Source organism: Macrobrachium rosenbergii, chromosome 51, assembly GCF_040412425.1.
Source record: "Macrobrachium rosenbergii isolate ZJJX-2024 chromosome 51, ASM4041242v1, whole genome shotgun sequence".
Classification (NCBI taxonomy): domain Eukaryota; kingdom Metazoa; phylum Arthropoda; class Malacostraca; order Decapoda; family Palaemonidae; genus Macrobrachium; species Macrobrachium rosenbergii.
Genome location: NC_089791.1, coordinates 23633265 through 23651350, shown reverse-complemented (window position 1 = coordinate 23651350; position 18086 = coordinate 23633265). Strand labels below are relative to the sequence as shown.

The 18086-nt window shown below is 36.8% G+C and overlaps 1 protein-coding gene across 6 annotated transcripts in view; it reads right to left on the bottom strand.

The window, feature by feature from the left end:
• Window positions 1-18086, bottom strand: part of LOC136833218 (collagen alpha-1(XVIII) chain-like) — a 665928-nt gene that overhangs the window by 404012 nt on the left and 243830 nt on the right. The window lies entirely within an intron of this gene.

Below are 18086 nucleotides of genomic sequence, written 5' to 3'. Positions count from 1 at the left end.
TTTGTTTCTCAACACGGTTATCTGATACCCTGCCAATAGGTAAGCATCGATCCAATGATTCCTTTGACAAATATGCGCAAAAAATAAACTTTTCAAAATTGCCATGTGCATTCTTTTAAGGGGCGTTTCATTAAGGGATGACCGCTTTGTAGTTTTCTGTAAAAGATAACTATTGTGCCGGCTTTGTCTGTCAGTCCGCACTTTTTCTGTCCGCCCTCAGGTCTTAAAAACTACTGAGGCTAGAGGGCTGCATGTTGGTATGTTGATCATCCACCCTCCAATCATCAAACATACCAAATTGCAGCCCTCTTGCCTCCTCAGTAGTTTTTATTTTATTAAGATTAAAGTCAGCCACAAATGTGCTTCTCGCAACGATATAGGACAGGCCACCACCGGGCTTTGGTTAAAGTTCCATGGGCCGCGGCTCATACAGCATTATACCGAGACCACCGAAAGATAGACCTGTTTTCGGTGACCTTGATTATAAGCCGTAGCGGCTGTACAGAAAACTCGATTGCGCCGAAGCTTCTTCGGCGCATTTTTACTTGTTTTCTATCCAGCCTCCCTCATTTACTCCAGGTCTGGACCAGATAAGGTCATTAGATTACAAGACCCGCCACCTCTGAAAAAAAAAATAAAACAAAACCTAAGCGAAATTCTGTCAGTAACATATTACACTCGAACCTGGACCCCGGCAGAAAAAATTAATTACCGTTAATATTAGCATGTTCGTCTCGCAAAAATGGAAAGTTATTTGCTAAATCTTTCAGGGGATCTAAAATTAAATTTCGGCAAAATCACAATACAGAGGTAATCGCTGACAACTTAATGACCTCCCTGACTAATGGCGCTGGCGTCCAGATCCAATTATCTTGGACAATCGAAAGACTTGAATTTTCTTGTAAGAAATGGTGACCTGAATCATCTGCGGGTGGGTATTTGTAAAATGAATGGTCTGACTGTATACAAACTTCGTTAGGTCACTTAAAGAGTATTCTCACTAAGAGGGGTAGGTATTTATATCTTCAATACAATACCCACAGATTCCCCTTAGTGAGGGTATTATCGAAGCCAATGGGGCATCTACAGTATCCCAGGGTGAGGGTATTTATGACTCCAGTAGTATACAGTGATTCGTTAGGTCACTTAAAGGGTATTCTCACTAAGAGGGTAAGTATTTATATCTTCAATACAATACCCACAGATTCCCCTTAGTGAGGGTATTCACGAAGCCAATGGGGCATCTACAGTATCCCAGGGTGAGGGGTATTTATGACTCCAGTAGTATACAGCGGGCATTGAAAACACCCACCCCTCACAAAGACTTGCCTTCCAAAGCTTATCACAGCCTTTAATCAGTCCGATGGGCATTTGGCTGCAAAAAACCTAGACAAAACCCACGCCGAAAGCACTAAAAAAAACTGTCTTAGCATAGTTTCTGCGTGACGTGGCAAGCAATTCGCAAGACGAAGAGTGCCTCTGGAGACAGCTGAAGGTCTTCTAAAACAAATCTTCATAAGAAAAATCAAGGGCAAGACACATACATGGACCGAAGCCTTTAAGAATTTATCTTTGTCCTGTACATCTGAACATGGGGGTCCCTGGGTGGGTGGGTGGTGTAAAAAAAGAAGTAAATGCTTCTTTTAAGGAATTTCAGTGCAACATGAATATGCAAGTAGTTTATACAGGTGCTCATATGTGGGCTTACGTATGAACTGCGATTAAACTGAATGGTTTTTCGCCAATACATGGTTTCCCCTCATAGGAGAAATAAAAAAATAAATAAAATAAAACTGACAACAGTTGCTGTCATTTTCATCGACTATTGAGACCGAGATGGCAGTGGAATTACAAATGTCACAACTAAGGTATGACACTTTAAATAATCAGTTACAGATTAATACTGACGAATGAAATAAGTAGCACCGTCTATTTGTTCTGTAGTAGATGGGACACGAACGATTTTTTTTTTTTTTTGAGAAATTTTCATGAGAATCATATAGGAAACAAGAGATGACAATTACTGTAATCTGGTATCCTGGCAACAGAAAGAAGATCCCCTTTTTTTGGTTAACACACATGCTTTTCCATCGCTAATGCCAGGCCCAGTTCAATTCAGATTGACAACTCAAGAAATGATGTGATCAGAAATGGACCATCAAATTCTATGTATAAACTTCGCGCCTACGAGGCTGAAGACCATCAAAATCTATGTATAAACTTCGCGCCTACGAGGCTGAAGACCATCAAATTCTATGTATAAACTTCACGCCTACGAGGCTGAAGACCATCAAAATTTATGTATAAACTTCGCGGCTACGAGGCCGAAGACCATCAGATTCATCAAATTCTATGTATAAACTTCGCGCCTACGAGGCTGAAGACCATCAAATTCTATGTATAAACTTCGCGCCTACGAGGCTGAAGACCATCAGATTCATCAAATTCTATGTATAAACTTCGCGCCTACGAGGCTGAAGACCATCAAATTCTATGTATAAACTTCGCGCCTACGAGGCTGAAGACCATCAAATTCTATGTATAAACTTCGCGCCTACGAGGCTGAAGACCATCAAAATCTATGTATAAACTTCGCGCCTACGAGGCTGAAGACCATCAAATTCTATGTATAAACTTCGCGCCTACGAGGCTGAAGACCATCAAAAAATCTATGTATAAACTTCGCGCCTACGAGGCTGAAGACCATCAAATTCTATGTCTATAAACTTCGCGCCTACGAGGCTGAAGACCATCAAATTCTATGTATAAACTTCGCGCCTACGAGGCTGAAGACCATCAGATTCATCAAATTCTATGTATAAACTTCGCGCCTACGAGGCTGAAGACCATCAGATTCATCAAATTCTATGTATAAACTTCGCGCCTACGAGGCTGAAGACCATCAGATTCATCAAATTCTATGTATAAACTTCGCGCCTACGAGGCTGAAGACCATCAAATTCTATGTATAAACTTCGCGCCTACGAGGCTGAAGACCATCAAATTTTATGTATAAACTTCGCGGCTACGAGGCTGAAGACCATCAAATTCATCAAATTCTATGTATAAACTTCGCGCCTACGAGGCTGAAGACTATCAAATTCATCAAATTCTATGTATAAACTTCGCGCCTACGAGGCTGAAGACCATCAAATTCATCAAATTCTATGTATAAACTTCGCGCCTACGAGGCTGAAGACCATCAAATTCTATGTATAAACTTCGCGCCTACGAGGCTGAAGACCATCAAATTCTATGTATAAACTTCGCGCCTACGAGGCTGAAGACCATCAAATTTTATGTATAAACTTCGCGGCTACGAGGCTGAAGACCATCAAATTCATCAAATTCTATGTATAAACTTCGCGCTTACGAGGCTGAAGACCATCAAATTCTTTGTATAAACATCGCGCCTACCAGGCTGAATAAAAACTTACGTGGTAACAAATCAAAACTCACTTTTATTTCTCCCCTGCAAGGCTGAAATTTTAGCTAGAAAGAATTCACGAGATCAACGAAAGCATACAGGGATACAAAGCAAGGCACACTGTACACGTCTTTTTATGATCAATCTTGTTCACGCCTAAAATGCCTGTAAAATCTATACAACAAAAATCTGAAAACAAATGCTAAATTTCCACATTATCTGTTTATCTATTTATCAATTTGTTTTTTTCCTTTTTTAATAAGTGGGACCATCAGATTTCAAATTTACTTCCTCTTACATCTTCCTAATGAACACCATAAATTCTTTATAAGCTTGAATTTCAAGTCAATGGCCATTTGGTGGGCAAATTCCATATGAATAAACTTTCGTCTACTGAATAATAATAAATTCTATGTATAAACTAAAATCTACAATTATATAGTGAATATAAACATTACTATGTAATACAGATTGTATTTCACGAGATTGTGAATTTCTCAGCAATAATCACAATAATAAAAATAATCCGAGCTCAAAAACTTCTGAACCAGAAATAAGTCTAAAGGTTGACATCAATCCTAACAATAGCAACAGCATCAGTTTTCAAACATAAATCACAAACGATCAAACACCATGACTCTTCAACTATCTTGCTCTCGATGTAAAGTATAAGCAGAATCTAATGGCATCACCCACGCCACAAACACGGGGAGGAGAGCAGCCAAGAGTCCATAAACTACATGGCATAAAATACGCCAAAGTCAAACCCGCAGAGAAACATCATCACACACCCAGCAACACATATTAAGCATTAGGGGTCATAAACAAGAAGTATATCCTTTATTTTCCAATGCCTCGTAAATTACGCCAAAACAGGTGAATAGTAAATGGAGGCAGGTAAAAAGTAGAGAAAGAAAGAGAGATAGACAGAGAGAGAGAGAGGAACCACGCCCTCTGCCCACCATCTGAAGTCTTTTTAGGTCGTGTACAATGCTTACATTTCTGCCTACACGTTCTCCTACATGAATACGAGCAAATTCTGTAAAACTTAGATTATCGAGCCTGAAGACCATCGCACGTTCTTTGGTCTTCTGAAGGTCATTAATTCAAATTTTATGTAAAACATCGCCGCCTACGTTTCTTCGGCCTATCGAAATTCTGTATAAACTTCGCGTATAATCAAGGCTATCAGAAAACAGATCTATCCTTCGGAGGTCTAAGCCTAATGCTGTAAGAGCCATCAGCCTCATCAAATTTTAAAACACGGCCTGGTGGCTGGGACCATCAAATCTTTGCCAAACATCACGATTATGGCTAATAAAAACCGTTAAATAAAATAAAAACTCATTGAGGCCAAAGGGCTGTAAATTTTATGTTTGATGATTTGAGGGTGAAGTATCAACAGGGATACAAAGCAGCCCACTAGCCTCAGTAGTTTTAAGATCAATCGAGGACGGACAAAAAGTGCGGAAAATCGGAAAATAAAAATCTGCAAACAATAATTTTCTTGTCAGAAAACTAAAAGGTAAAACATGTGCATTTTTTCATAAATAAATACGTATTCTTTTTGTTTCAACGTTTTAAGTTGTTTCACCTGATGAAGAGCAATTCAATGGTCAATATCATTCACAGTGTATCTTCTGAATCGAATAGGATTCATCTACCTGAATAATAAAATGTGTGTATTAAAAACTCTACAATTATACCTGAACATAAACATCAATGCAACAGATTGTTTTTCACGAGACTCTCTTTCTTCCCAATAATCACAAGAATAAAAATAATATATCAAAAACTATCTATATAAATAAGTCTAAATTGACATCAATCCTAACAATATATAACAGCATCAGTTTTCAAACATAAATCACAAATGATCAAACACCATGACTCTTCAACTATCTTGCTCTCGATGTAAAGTATATAGAATCTAATGGCATCACCCATACAAACATATAGGATATACATACATGTATATACACATATATATAAAGTATATATATATAACATCATTACATATAAGCAAACATTTAACTTCAGACCATCAAAAGTATATCCTTTATTTTCCAATGCCTCGTAAATATCTGTAATAGTTTTGGAGAAATCAAAAGCAATTAACAAGAGAGATAACAATATGAGGACCTGCCCTCTGAGGTTAAATTTTTAACCACAATGCTTACATTTCTGCCTTATTCTCTACTTTCAAAAGAGGATAATAATATGACCTGAGCACTTTACAACTTTGGTCTTCACAAGTTCATCAAAAAACATAAAGATATCAAAAAGGTAAAACATGCGCCGGACAAACAAATTAACGGCGCAATCAAAAAAACAAATCAAAAAAAAACAAATCTAAACCTCGGCATAATGCTGTATGAGTGCAGTAAAACATTCTTTAATAATATATCGTTGCCAGACGCAATTACTCCCCCCAGACTTTAACCTTAAAATTAATGAGGCTAGAGGGCTGCAATTTGATATGTTTGATGATTTGATAATTATCAACTTACCAGAGAGACAGTCTGAAATAACACAACTCATCCCCAAAGAGAGAAAAAGAGAGAGAGAGAGAGAGAGAGTAAAGACTTGAGAGAGAGAGAGAGAGAGAAAGAGAGAGAGAGAGACTTGAGAGAGAGAGAGAGAGAGAGAGAGAGAGAGAGAAATTGCAAGAGAGAGAGAGAGAATTTGACTTGAGAGAGAGAGAGAGAGAGAGAGAGAGAGAGAGAGTAATGTGACTTGAAAGAGAGAGAGCAATTTGACTTGAGAGAGAGAGAGAGCAACTTGAGAGAGAGAGAGAGAGACTTGAGAGAGAGAGAGAGAGAGAGAGAGAGAGAGAGAGAGAGAGAGAGAATCGATTGTTGTAAAATTGTCAGATTCAAATTTAGAAAATACAGTCAGTCACTGTAATGTTAACTAACTTCATCCAAAAATACTATTCCGTTAGAAGGCAAGCAGTTCAATCAATTAATGTTAAATCCAGATTAACTATCACCCCCTCCTCTCAATCACCCATTTCTGGAAATAAGACTGACAGATTGATATTGCAAACTGGCGTCACTATGGTCATCAGCATTTTGCGCGAACAGGAACACGACGAAACGACAAAACGTAAACACGACGTTCCTTCCCTGAATCTGCCTCTACAAACATTTTTTTTTTAATGTCTTAACCTCATATTTTCTAGGAGAACGATGACGTCATCGTAAATCGTAAGAGTAAGATAATAATAACAATAAGAACCAATTTACGCGTGTAGAGTGCCCATCATGCTGTATGACAAGGTCAGATTAACATATGCTGACTTGGACCACATGTGGACCACATGGCTAGCATGACTGGGGTTAAGGAATGATACGCGTTAGGTGTACATCTTTCTGGCATCATTAATCATACTCGGAATATCTAAAATCTTACTTGGTTCGTCCTACCAAGCCCCGTTAAGATAACCTCACTAGCAAATAAAACTCTAATCACAAAGAAACCTCAACTGAGAGAAAAAATTACACGTTTAGGTAGAAAAAAAAAGTCAGACTAAGCAAAACAAATCCAAAACAATGACACCTAATCATACGCAAAATATAATTCATAACCTTTCTGATTCCATTATATTTCCCATATTGCTTCGTACATTGTCAAAACCGGCATCGTTCCCAAACCACCATTTCCCCTGAAAACACGAACATCGGATTCTCCTTCAACCGTAGAACGCTGTCTCTCTTTCAACTGAAGACAGGAATTCTCCCTCAAGTTCTAGTGACAAACAGCCGATAGCGGGCAAGATCCCCCTCGGCCCATTAAACGGTATCGACGATATCTTTACCCGATATCGGCAGCAACGGACAACCAAAGACGAAGTCATAAGTAGATACACTCGTGATAGGACGCTCTGACACCTCCGGAGGAAGCAGGTAATAGAGAAATATCATCAGGGAAGTGGTAGGTAGCATGCAGACACACACACACACGCACACACACAAGTAGAATTTTCTTATTTGTGATTTCCCGTAGGAGGACGTGGAGCCAATCAGGATAATGTGCACTGAATGCGATTTGATAATACATGTAAAAAAAAGCAAAGTAAATACAAGACAAATTATAATAATTAGTCGGGAAATTTGATAATACAGGTAAAAAAGCAAAGCAAATACGAGTCAAATTATAATAATAAGTCGGGAAATTTGATAATACAGGTAAAAAAGCAAAGCAAATACGAGTCAAATTATAATAATAAGTCTGGAAATCTGATAATACAAATAAAAAAGCAAAGCAAATACAAGTCAAATTATAATAATTAGTCAGAAATCTTGAAAACCTTTCCTTCCACGTAGGGAAACAGCCATCGAAATTCAAGGTTAAAAAGACTTCAAATTATACGCCGAAATAGGCTACGGTGAATTGAACGGGTCGAGAACTCCAACTAACATTAGAGCATTTCTAAAATTCGATACGCGAAGTCATCGAGAATGAGTCAGGACTGATAAATGTGGTCACATAAAAGCAACACCTGATCCGTAACAGTATCAGGCATCAATACATGGGCAGGATGATGCCCACTCTCTCTGTTCCTGTTCCCTGGCTGCGGACATCGTCTCGCCGTTTCGAGGAACTGACACTGAAATTGTACAGCACTTCTATATGGAACAGTGAGATTAGGTAATGTGTTCTCTCTCTATCTCTCCCTCTCTCTAGCTCTCTCTCATTTGTGTGTGTGTAAATATAAATATAAATATAAATATAAATATAAATATAAATATAAATATAAATATAAATATAAATATATATATATATATTTATATATATATATATATATATATATGTATATATATATAAATATATATATATATATATATATATATATATATATATATATATATATATATATATATATATATATATATATATAAACACACATTAGCTCTCTCTCATTTGTGTATGTATGTATATATATATATATATTATATGGATATATTGTATGCATACATACATATAATATATATATATATATATACAAATATATCATATATAATAAACAACAAGACGTCGCACTTAATAAGGGATGGCTCTCGAAATATAAAAAGACAAAAGTGACTGCCATATTCATCCTTTAATTTTTGTATGTATGTATATATATATATATATATATATATATATATTATATGGATATATTGTATGCATACATACATACATACATATAATATATATATATATATATATATATATATATATACAAATATGTATCATATATAATAAACAACAAGACGTCGCACTTAATAAGGGATGGCTCTCGAAATATAAAAAGACAAAAGTAACTGCCATATTCATCCTTTAGCTACTAAATCTACGATGACACCAATGCAGAAAGTTTCCAAAACAGAAGCCACTTTTCAAGCGTACACAAAGGCCTCATCAGAAGTACATGAAACCTTCTATACAATACGCCACTTAACTCTCTCTCTCTCTCTCTCTCTCTCTCTCTCTCTCTCTCTCTCTCTCTCTCTTTCCTGGATACTGACGCATTTCACTTTCTTCTCTTTACACAAACACTCACACACCACCTGATTACTGTAAAACGTACTACAAGTTACACAGGGATGCAGGTTAAAAATATTAATATACGAAGGGAAAAATGCGCAAAACAACTGAATGAACTATGTACAGGGAGAGAGAGAGAGAGAGAGAGAGAGAGAGAGAGAGAGAGAGAGAGAGAGAATAATAATAATAATATTATTAATTATTATTAATATTATTATTATTATTATTATTATTATTATTATTATTATTATTATTATTATTATGAAGCAGTTTGACCGGACAGAAAATTAAATATGCAAGGCCTCAAAATTTTTAATATGATAAGAAATAAGAATGACGATAATGAAAGAAAAAAAAAAAACAGATCAAATTCCAGCGACATAAATATCTCCCAGCATAAAATAACCAATAAACCAGTAGGAGGGGACGAACAGAGCACATAATGAAATGTACCTAATTAACGCTTCTCCTCAGCGGACCAACGGACTCGAGTCACGCTATGAGAGGAACCAAACTTTCAAATCGCACACACTTAATTATAAATGAAAGGCTCTTTGATTAAGGCCACGAGACAGAAAGCAAACGGGGAACTAGATATTTCTGCATAGTTTAAAAGGCACTACAGAGGTGTTGGGTTTAATTTTTTTTTTTTTTTCTTATTTTTATTTATTTATTTATTTTTGGGGGGGGCGGTTCTCCTGTTAGTACCCGACGATTTGAGCCAGCTGAGGACGGACGGTAGTTTTGTATTTTTCATTTAATTTAATTTTATCGTTTTACTTCTTGATGACCATAACTGTGAGATTGTACTCTGGGAGATGGTTGAGAGATACACTTGAAAAACGCTGTGCAGCAATGTAATACAAAATGCCTACGCTTTGTATACGTGTTTATTAGTCTCTCTCTCTCTCTCTCTCTCTCTCTCTCTCTCTCTCTCTCTCTCTCTCTCTCTCAGAATATACTTTGATCATCATCTATACCGCAGACGGGGTGCTACGATGACCTTCCGTCTGGTACTGATTAGCAGCATCACCGAACATCAGAGAAGAGAAACCACCAAAGAAGACGGCCGGCAAAGAGAGGCAGCCTTTATCAAAAGGCAGACACACGAACTTCGTGTAATTCTAGAGCGAAGTTATGTTGTGTGATGCGTTCATATGCAAATCGACTCGAGTAATCTGATGAACGCGCAGACCGCCCACCAATACCATTCATCCCTCCCCGGTCCTATAACAACCCGGCCAGATGGTACCCAGTGGCTCCAAATAGCAACAGAGTTACTCAGCTTGAACAAAAATAGACACAGATTTTTGGAAAAAATCTGTCAGAAATAGGAAAAAAAAAAATCCTTGATAAATTTTAGCCAGCCAAAAATTGCTATTGACATTTTGTCTATTTTGCTGGAAATAAAAATTGGCTTTATACTTATTTAATATATTCTTCGTTTCTGGAAAAAATGCTCACGCTGAGCACAAATAAAGGGTAAGATCATTTACATGATAAAAATAAATATTATTTAGTGATATTTGTATCCATGTGACAGACAGCTGCTACCCAGAGAACTATGTTATACAAATATTTATTCAGACAACAAGATGTTTACTTTGTGTTTTATAGAATTATTATAAGACACTGAGTATGACACTCCCAAGCCCCGGGAGAATAAAAAAAAATAAAAAGACTGAGGAATTACAAAAACAAAGCTAGAATTACAAAAACAAAGCTGAAGTCAAATGAATACCGACAAAATACTTGACACACAGCACACAACATCACTAACCTGGAGGCAATAGTGATTCTGACAAACAAAATTCATTTCCCTATCAAGCTATGAAACACCCTCACACTGATGTACATATCCGCACGAAATCTAAGTGGGTCCTGATACAGCCCGTATCACTGTCCTTATTCAAAGCTTAAAATCGTATGACAGGAAAATGCATCAGTATCTCCCAAAACAGTTCTTCATTGGAGGGGTCGGTAGAGCTCTCGACTAGCACGCTGTTGGCCCAGCGTTCGACTCTCCGACCGGCCAATGAAGAATTAGAGGAATTTATTTCTGGTGATAGAAATTCATTTCTCGCCATAATGTGGTTCGGATTCCACAATGAGCTGTAGGTCCCGTTGCTAGGTAACCAGTTGGTTCTTAGCCACGTAAAATAAATCTAATCCTCTCTAGGAGAGTGGTCCGGTTAAACTAATATATACTTAACTTAATCTCCCAAAACAATACGCACTACTGCAAGAGAATATATACTTAATCTTTTGATACAAAGACAACAATACAGCAGGCTTTTTCTCGTACCGAATCGGTACCATTCTTGTTCTCTTTCTGTTTCTGGTTCCAAACTTATCATAAGAAAAACGATTGATTACTCACAGACGAATGGCCATACTAGCACAGGGATTGTACTGTTTATCTATGCTACATATAGAGACAGCATCAGAGTGTCTTTAAGTACGTCAAATTCACCATAAAGAATAAGCCATGAATAAAAATAAAGTAGTTGGCATCGTTACGAGGTGGGCAATGCAATGTGCAAAGCGCAATGTGATTTTCGCATATTTTTCTCTGAGAATTTTGCAAGTTCTAAAATCACAAGGTCTAAGCCGGGTTATGCTTTTACAGGCATCAAGTTCTACAAGGTATACACTTCTGTACTCCACATGCCATGTGGGGCACATGTTTTCATCACGACCAGAACAAGCTGGGTATATATTTCATTATCACCAGGCCCTGAAGGGTACAAACTTCTACATTCGTCACAATCTGCAGAGGTTATACTTCCATAACAATCAGTATCTACGGGAATAAACTTATGTGATCACCAGACTTCGCAAGGCACGTATTTCAAACTGAACACACAGGCGTTATTCGTCTTCTAAACTCAACTACGAAATCATCATCACAGGCAAACTGTTTGAAGTAAGACAATCTTTGTCACTCAATGTGGAGCGAACCATGAAAGTTATATAAATTAAATATTAAAAGAAAGTAGTAAAAATGACTCAATCTTAACCTTAATAATATAATATGGTTTAGTGTTTGAAAAAAAAATAATAATAAATGAAAAAGGACAGGCTACACTGAGATAAAAATATCACAGTGACAAAGAATATGTAATCTGGGTCTATTTACCCTCTTCAAACTACAGTATAATTACGTTAAGGAAAAAATCTGGGGATCTTTCCTAAATAGTGACCCCCAAGGGTTTTAACCCAGTATTTATCCACATGTGCGGCGTGTTTAGTACAAGCCCGTTGGGGATTACCGTAAAAACATAAACAAAAGACTGTAAATATCATAAAGATAATGACCCCCAGAAATATTAGTCCTAGATAACGAGCCCCTAACTTCGCTGGGGGTTACTATCTAGGAAAGATCCAGTCTAAGTCATGAAAATATTAAAGATATATATTACAATGAAAACCGCTCACTTCTTAAAATTATAAACGAACTCTAAATAAATAAAAAATACTACTGAATAAATAAATAAATAAAATAAACTGAGCAAGCTCAGATTCTTACTGGATATTCTAAAATAAGTTACCAAATGTTCGAAAACAGACTGAATTTTTTCCCATTAATTTCGGCTGAAATAGGCCTAAGCAACCAAAATACTACAGAAAACGTCAATTTCCAAGGCAATAACCAATGCCAAGCTTTTACAGTACATGCCCTAGTTTTACCAATCAATCCAAATTAACTCTTCCTGTTGTTGACCCCACTTCTTCCGCCTTTCCGGATCTTATTTTGGGAACCGGAATTTCTTTTGCTCGTCTCGGATACGTCTTCCTATTCGTCCCCACATCCACTTGGCGCCGTTATGAGATTTTGTCTGTGCAACGGCACATCCGAACACGCACGATTTCTAAGAAACACACAACTATTGATGGATGGATGTGGTGAGGAGGGATGTGGGTGAGGTGGGAGGGGGTGAGGTGGGAGGTGGGGGGTGAGGTGGGAGGTACGGGGGAAGAAGATGCTTAGGAATAGACAAAGATGGAGAAAGTTGACTCAACCGGCCGATCCTTCTATACAGTAGGACTAATAAGGTCGAAAGAAGAAGAAGAAGAAGAAGAAAAAGAAGAACGTGAGTTGAGCAAGACTGGTCTGAAGCTATGACCAAATGATTTGCAAAATTAAAAATGCTGCCTTTTTCTTAAAAGGACTCTAAAACTGCAGTATCCAGTGACTCCATCCTTTTAATATCCAGTAAGATAGCAGTTACTTATATAAGGATTATTTTGTGACTCACACACACATACACAACACACACACATACACACGTACATAACTCGAAGAAACTTCACTTTGAAATAAAGAATTTCTTGAAAAATGTCAGTGCAGACGAAGACGTGAAATTCGTGTTTCTTCATTTAGGTTTATCACTTGTTGTTAAGCTGTGCATTGAGCTGAGACATAGACTTCCCGATAACTTTGAGATATTGAGAGAACTGTGTACTTTATGTCACTTCCTCACTCACTGCATGCAGAAGTAGTTAAGAGGCCTTCCAGCCAACTGGATATTGCTAAAAGTACACTTAATGCAGTGCTTTACAGCTTTACAGTCTCAAATCTATTAATGCAGTGCTTTACAGTCTCAAATCTATTAATGCAGTGCTTTCAAGTCACAAATCTATTTATGCAGTGCTTTCAAGTCTCTAAAATCTATTAATGCAGTGCTTTCAAGTCTCACTATCTACTAATGCAGCGCTTTCAAGTCTCAAATCTATTGATTCAGTGCTTTCAAGTCTCACTATCTACTAATGCAGTGCTTTCAAGTCTCAAATCTGTTAATGCAGTGCTTTCAAGTCACAAAGCTATTAATGCAGTGCTTTCAAGTCTCTCAAATCTATTAATGCAGTGCTTTCAAGTCTCACTATCTACTATGCAGTGCTTTCAAGTTTCAAATCTATTAATGCAGTGCTTTCAAGTCTCAAATCTATTAATGCAGTGCTTTCAAGTCTAAAATCTATTAATGCAGTGCTTTCAAGTCCCTCAGATCGATTAATGCTGTGCTTTCAAGTCCCTCAAATCGATTAATTCAGTGCTTTCAAGTCTCTCAAACCTATTAATGCAGTGCTTTCATGTCTCAAATCTATTAATGCAGTGCTTTCAAGTCGAAGGTCTAAGAAGACTAGAAAAGGACTGTTATACATATAATCTTCAAAAAAATGGCACGTGTTTGGCAAGCAATTCCAGAAAGTTCAACAAGCACAGCATCCATGGAGGAAGAAGATGAAGACACGATTTTTATTCACTAGAAGGTTTCTAAGTGCCACCATTGCCAAGACACATTTTAAAACAATGAAAAAGGTAAATAAACATCTCTATGTTGTTATTTGAAGTGTGTTACATTCATTATTAACTTATATTGAGATTTATTTTGAGAGAGAGAGAGAGAGGAGAAATGAGAGAGAGAGAGAGAGAAGAGAAGAGAGAGAGAGAGAGAGAGAGAGAGAGAGAAGCTTTTTGAATGTCTGTTTAACGGATTTCAGGTTGTCACATTTGGCATCACTGAGAGGCAAGCCTGGAGAGGATATTAGACGGGTTTAAAGTAGGCAGAAAAAAGGACCCCTAAAAAATCGAGCTGGAATGACGTATCATGTGACTGGATATTGTAATCAAGAAGCATATAGGCTATTTGAACCTAGAACAAATTGTAAGTCAGGCCAGAGCGCATTTGTACTATACAGCAAAATACCGCCTGAAGTGAAGAGCATACAAGAAGAAAGCAAATTCAAAAAAGAACTAAAGACTCTCTTATCCTGCAGGAGCTACGATAATGACGGGAAAACACTGAAAGAGAATTATAAAATGTAAGAAGCGCCTTATTTTGAAGACTACAGTACAAGGGCCCGCCAGAGAGGGAATTATCCCTGTGGGGGGTGAAAGAGTGAACAAAGTGAAAGACAATTATACAATATAACAAAAACTTATATTGAAGACGTACAAAGGCCCGCCAAATTATCCCTGTCGAGGGCTGTACATAAAACCAAACAAAGTGAAACAAAGTGAAGATAGACAGAAATAAACTGGATTTTAGGAGGGGCCGTTACAAGGAATACCCCTCCACCCCAACGACAGGAATAGGCTAAAAGGGGGAGGATACAAAATGTTTGTGCCATGAAAAAAAAAAAATGAAAACTTAGAACATTTCTTACTCTACTGCCCAGCATATAATGAGATTAGAAACAGATGCAGTTTTGTGCAGCAGTCATATCTCAAGAAAATAAAGAGGAATTGATAGCTACTAATATCCTTTTATTTACAGATCTGCTGAAGGAAGGCAGAAATTGAATAAAAGGAAAGAATAACAAATTTATAAAAGAATTATGGCTTTACAGAGACAAAAAAAAAAAAACTCAAACAAACAAACAAAGGAGGAATAAAACGAGGAAGGGAGAAGCCATTTCAGGAAAATAAATAGCTAACATCTTTTCATTTACAGATCTGCTGAAGGGGAAATAGAAAAAAGGAAAGAATAACGAATTTACAAAAGAATTATGGCTTAGCAGGGACAAAAAAAAACTCAAACAAACACAAAGGATGAATAAAACGAGCAAAGGAGGAGCCGTTGCAAAGGCAATAAGGAGGAATTGATAGTTACTAATATCCTTTTATTTACAGATCCGCTGAAATAGGGGAAAACTGAATAAAAGGAAAGAATACCCAATTTATAAAAGAATTATGGCTTTACAGAGACAAAAAAACTCAAACAAACACAAACATAGGAGGAATAAAACGCGCAAGGGAGGAGCCATTACAAAGAACACACCTCCACCCTCAACTGCAGAGCAGCAGAGACCGCAATTACTACTACTACTACTACTAACAACAACAAGACTACGACAAGCCAGGCCTCCCGAGAAGTCTAACAACCGAAGTGAATTGAAGATAGCCTAACGTCGCCGTCGCCGTCAGAGCAGGATGGCGTCTTCTGGGTCAGGCTCCTCGGTACGATGTCAATTAAATGTTTTAAGTTAGGTTAGACTGCCCTGTAGCGTATGACTAGGTTAGGGTTACTCTGGTTAGGCTAGTTTTAAATGTCAGTCTGCCGTGCAGCGTACAGTAAGTCTAGGCTAGGGTTAGATTATAACAGATCTAGTTAAAAAAAAAAAAACTTGGCTTACGTTTACAAATAATGGTTTTATCCTATCTGTTTTTTTAATGTTCAACCTCATATTTATGGTACAATTAAATTTCACCACAACAAAATACTTAATGCGACAGTTACAAAACAACTGTTTCACAAAAGAGAGACTTTGCTACAGGTACCTTTGGATATAACAACGTCGTTACGTAGAGTTTCTTGGTTATCTATACATAGTCATTAATGTTAGAGGACAGGGACAAGAACATAAACGTTCATTAATTATCTAAATAACTCGGCAATATATTCAATTTACTTAAACATTAAAAAAAGTTTGGAGTATTAAGGTATATTATTATTCTTCCGCGAACGACGAAATCTTTTAGTGTAGTCTGCTACTCGTAATATTTACGTTTTCTTTTAGTGATCAAAGAAAACGAAGAAAACTATTCAAGAAGGGATGACACAAGTAAAGTTCGGTTATTTCCCGAAACGGGCCAAGAGGTATTTGAAAGTCCCTACAAAGGTAAGTGAGGCAAAAAATGCAATATAAATATAAAAATATTATCTCACTACATGGGCTAAAAATAACCTGGTAAAACTGAAGATATTGCCTGCCTTTTCTTTGTGTTTTTATTTTTATGTCTTTTTTTACGTATATGTTATTTACTGTCTTTTGTTCCTGTTTTTAAATTCATTCCCAAGGGGCTGGTACCAAACAAGGCTCCTATATTGCACATAAACTGGTAATTTTAACAATAACATATTTTTACAGTCACGTTAAAATACATCATGAAAATGGGAAAAACTATTTTTTTAACATGTTAGCCTGAATAACATATTTACGCCATTTTGAAGGAATGATAGTAAAGATTATAAGATTTTACATATAAAAGTAATTTTGGCCGTTCGTATATTAACCTTAAACTCTTTTTATCGCCTGCAGCTGCAGTTTGAATGATCTGACATGGAGAGCACAACCGAAATAATATATTGTTGTGTGGGTATACCCTAAGTGAGTTGTCCCACTGTGGTATCTGGGTATGTCAGCAATCTTAATAAAATGTAAATACCGAAAAAAACAAGAATAAACTAAGCCAAGTACGATTACATGAAAATATTTATGATAAACATTAACTGAACCTCGAGAATTTTACCATAAAACACAGATACCTCTATTTGTGACTTGAAGAGCAATAAACATCCAAATAAAAATTATCAATAAATTATTCACAAAAAATCCCACTGCATTTTCATGGGACTAAGGGTCGTGACACTTCTGTCATTCAAATATACTCTTCATGATGGCCCTGCAGTCACATTCAAGATAAAGTTAAGTATATCTTAGTTTAACCAGACCACTGAGCTGGTTAACAGCTCTCCTAGGGCTGGCCCGAAGGATTAGTTTTATTTTACGTGGCTAAGAACCAACTGGTTACCCAGCAACGGGACCTACAGCTTATTGTGGAATCCGAACCACATTATGACGAGAAATGAATTTCTATCACCGGAAATAAATTCCTCTAATTCTTCATTGGCCTGTCGGAGAGTCGAACGCTGGGCCAACAGCGTGCTAGCCAAGAGCTCTACCCACCCCGCCAATGAAGAACCACATTCAAGATGGCTAATGGTATTCTTCCAACAGAACGTCCATTTTCATATATTGTATTATCCACTCATGAAATCCAAATCTCTAAATAGCAAGGAAACGAAAATACCTTTCCAAAGCATCTAATAATAATAGCACGTCTATAATTAAAACTTGCTACAGAGTTATGAAGTGACTTGGTAAATCTAACGGTGATGGGTGCAAATACTTGACAAGGTCTAAGTTATTAAAAACGTATAACGTAATATACACCAGTCTAAACAGGGGACCAAAATCATTCATCGGTAACGGATGTAATATATATTATGAATTTTTCGTCAAAGAGAGTCACTGGCACAGCAAACACTGAATAAAAAAATTATATAAATATAATATACATAATTATATATATAATATATATACACATCTATATGAATATATA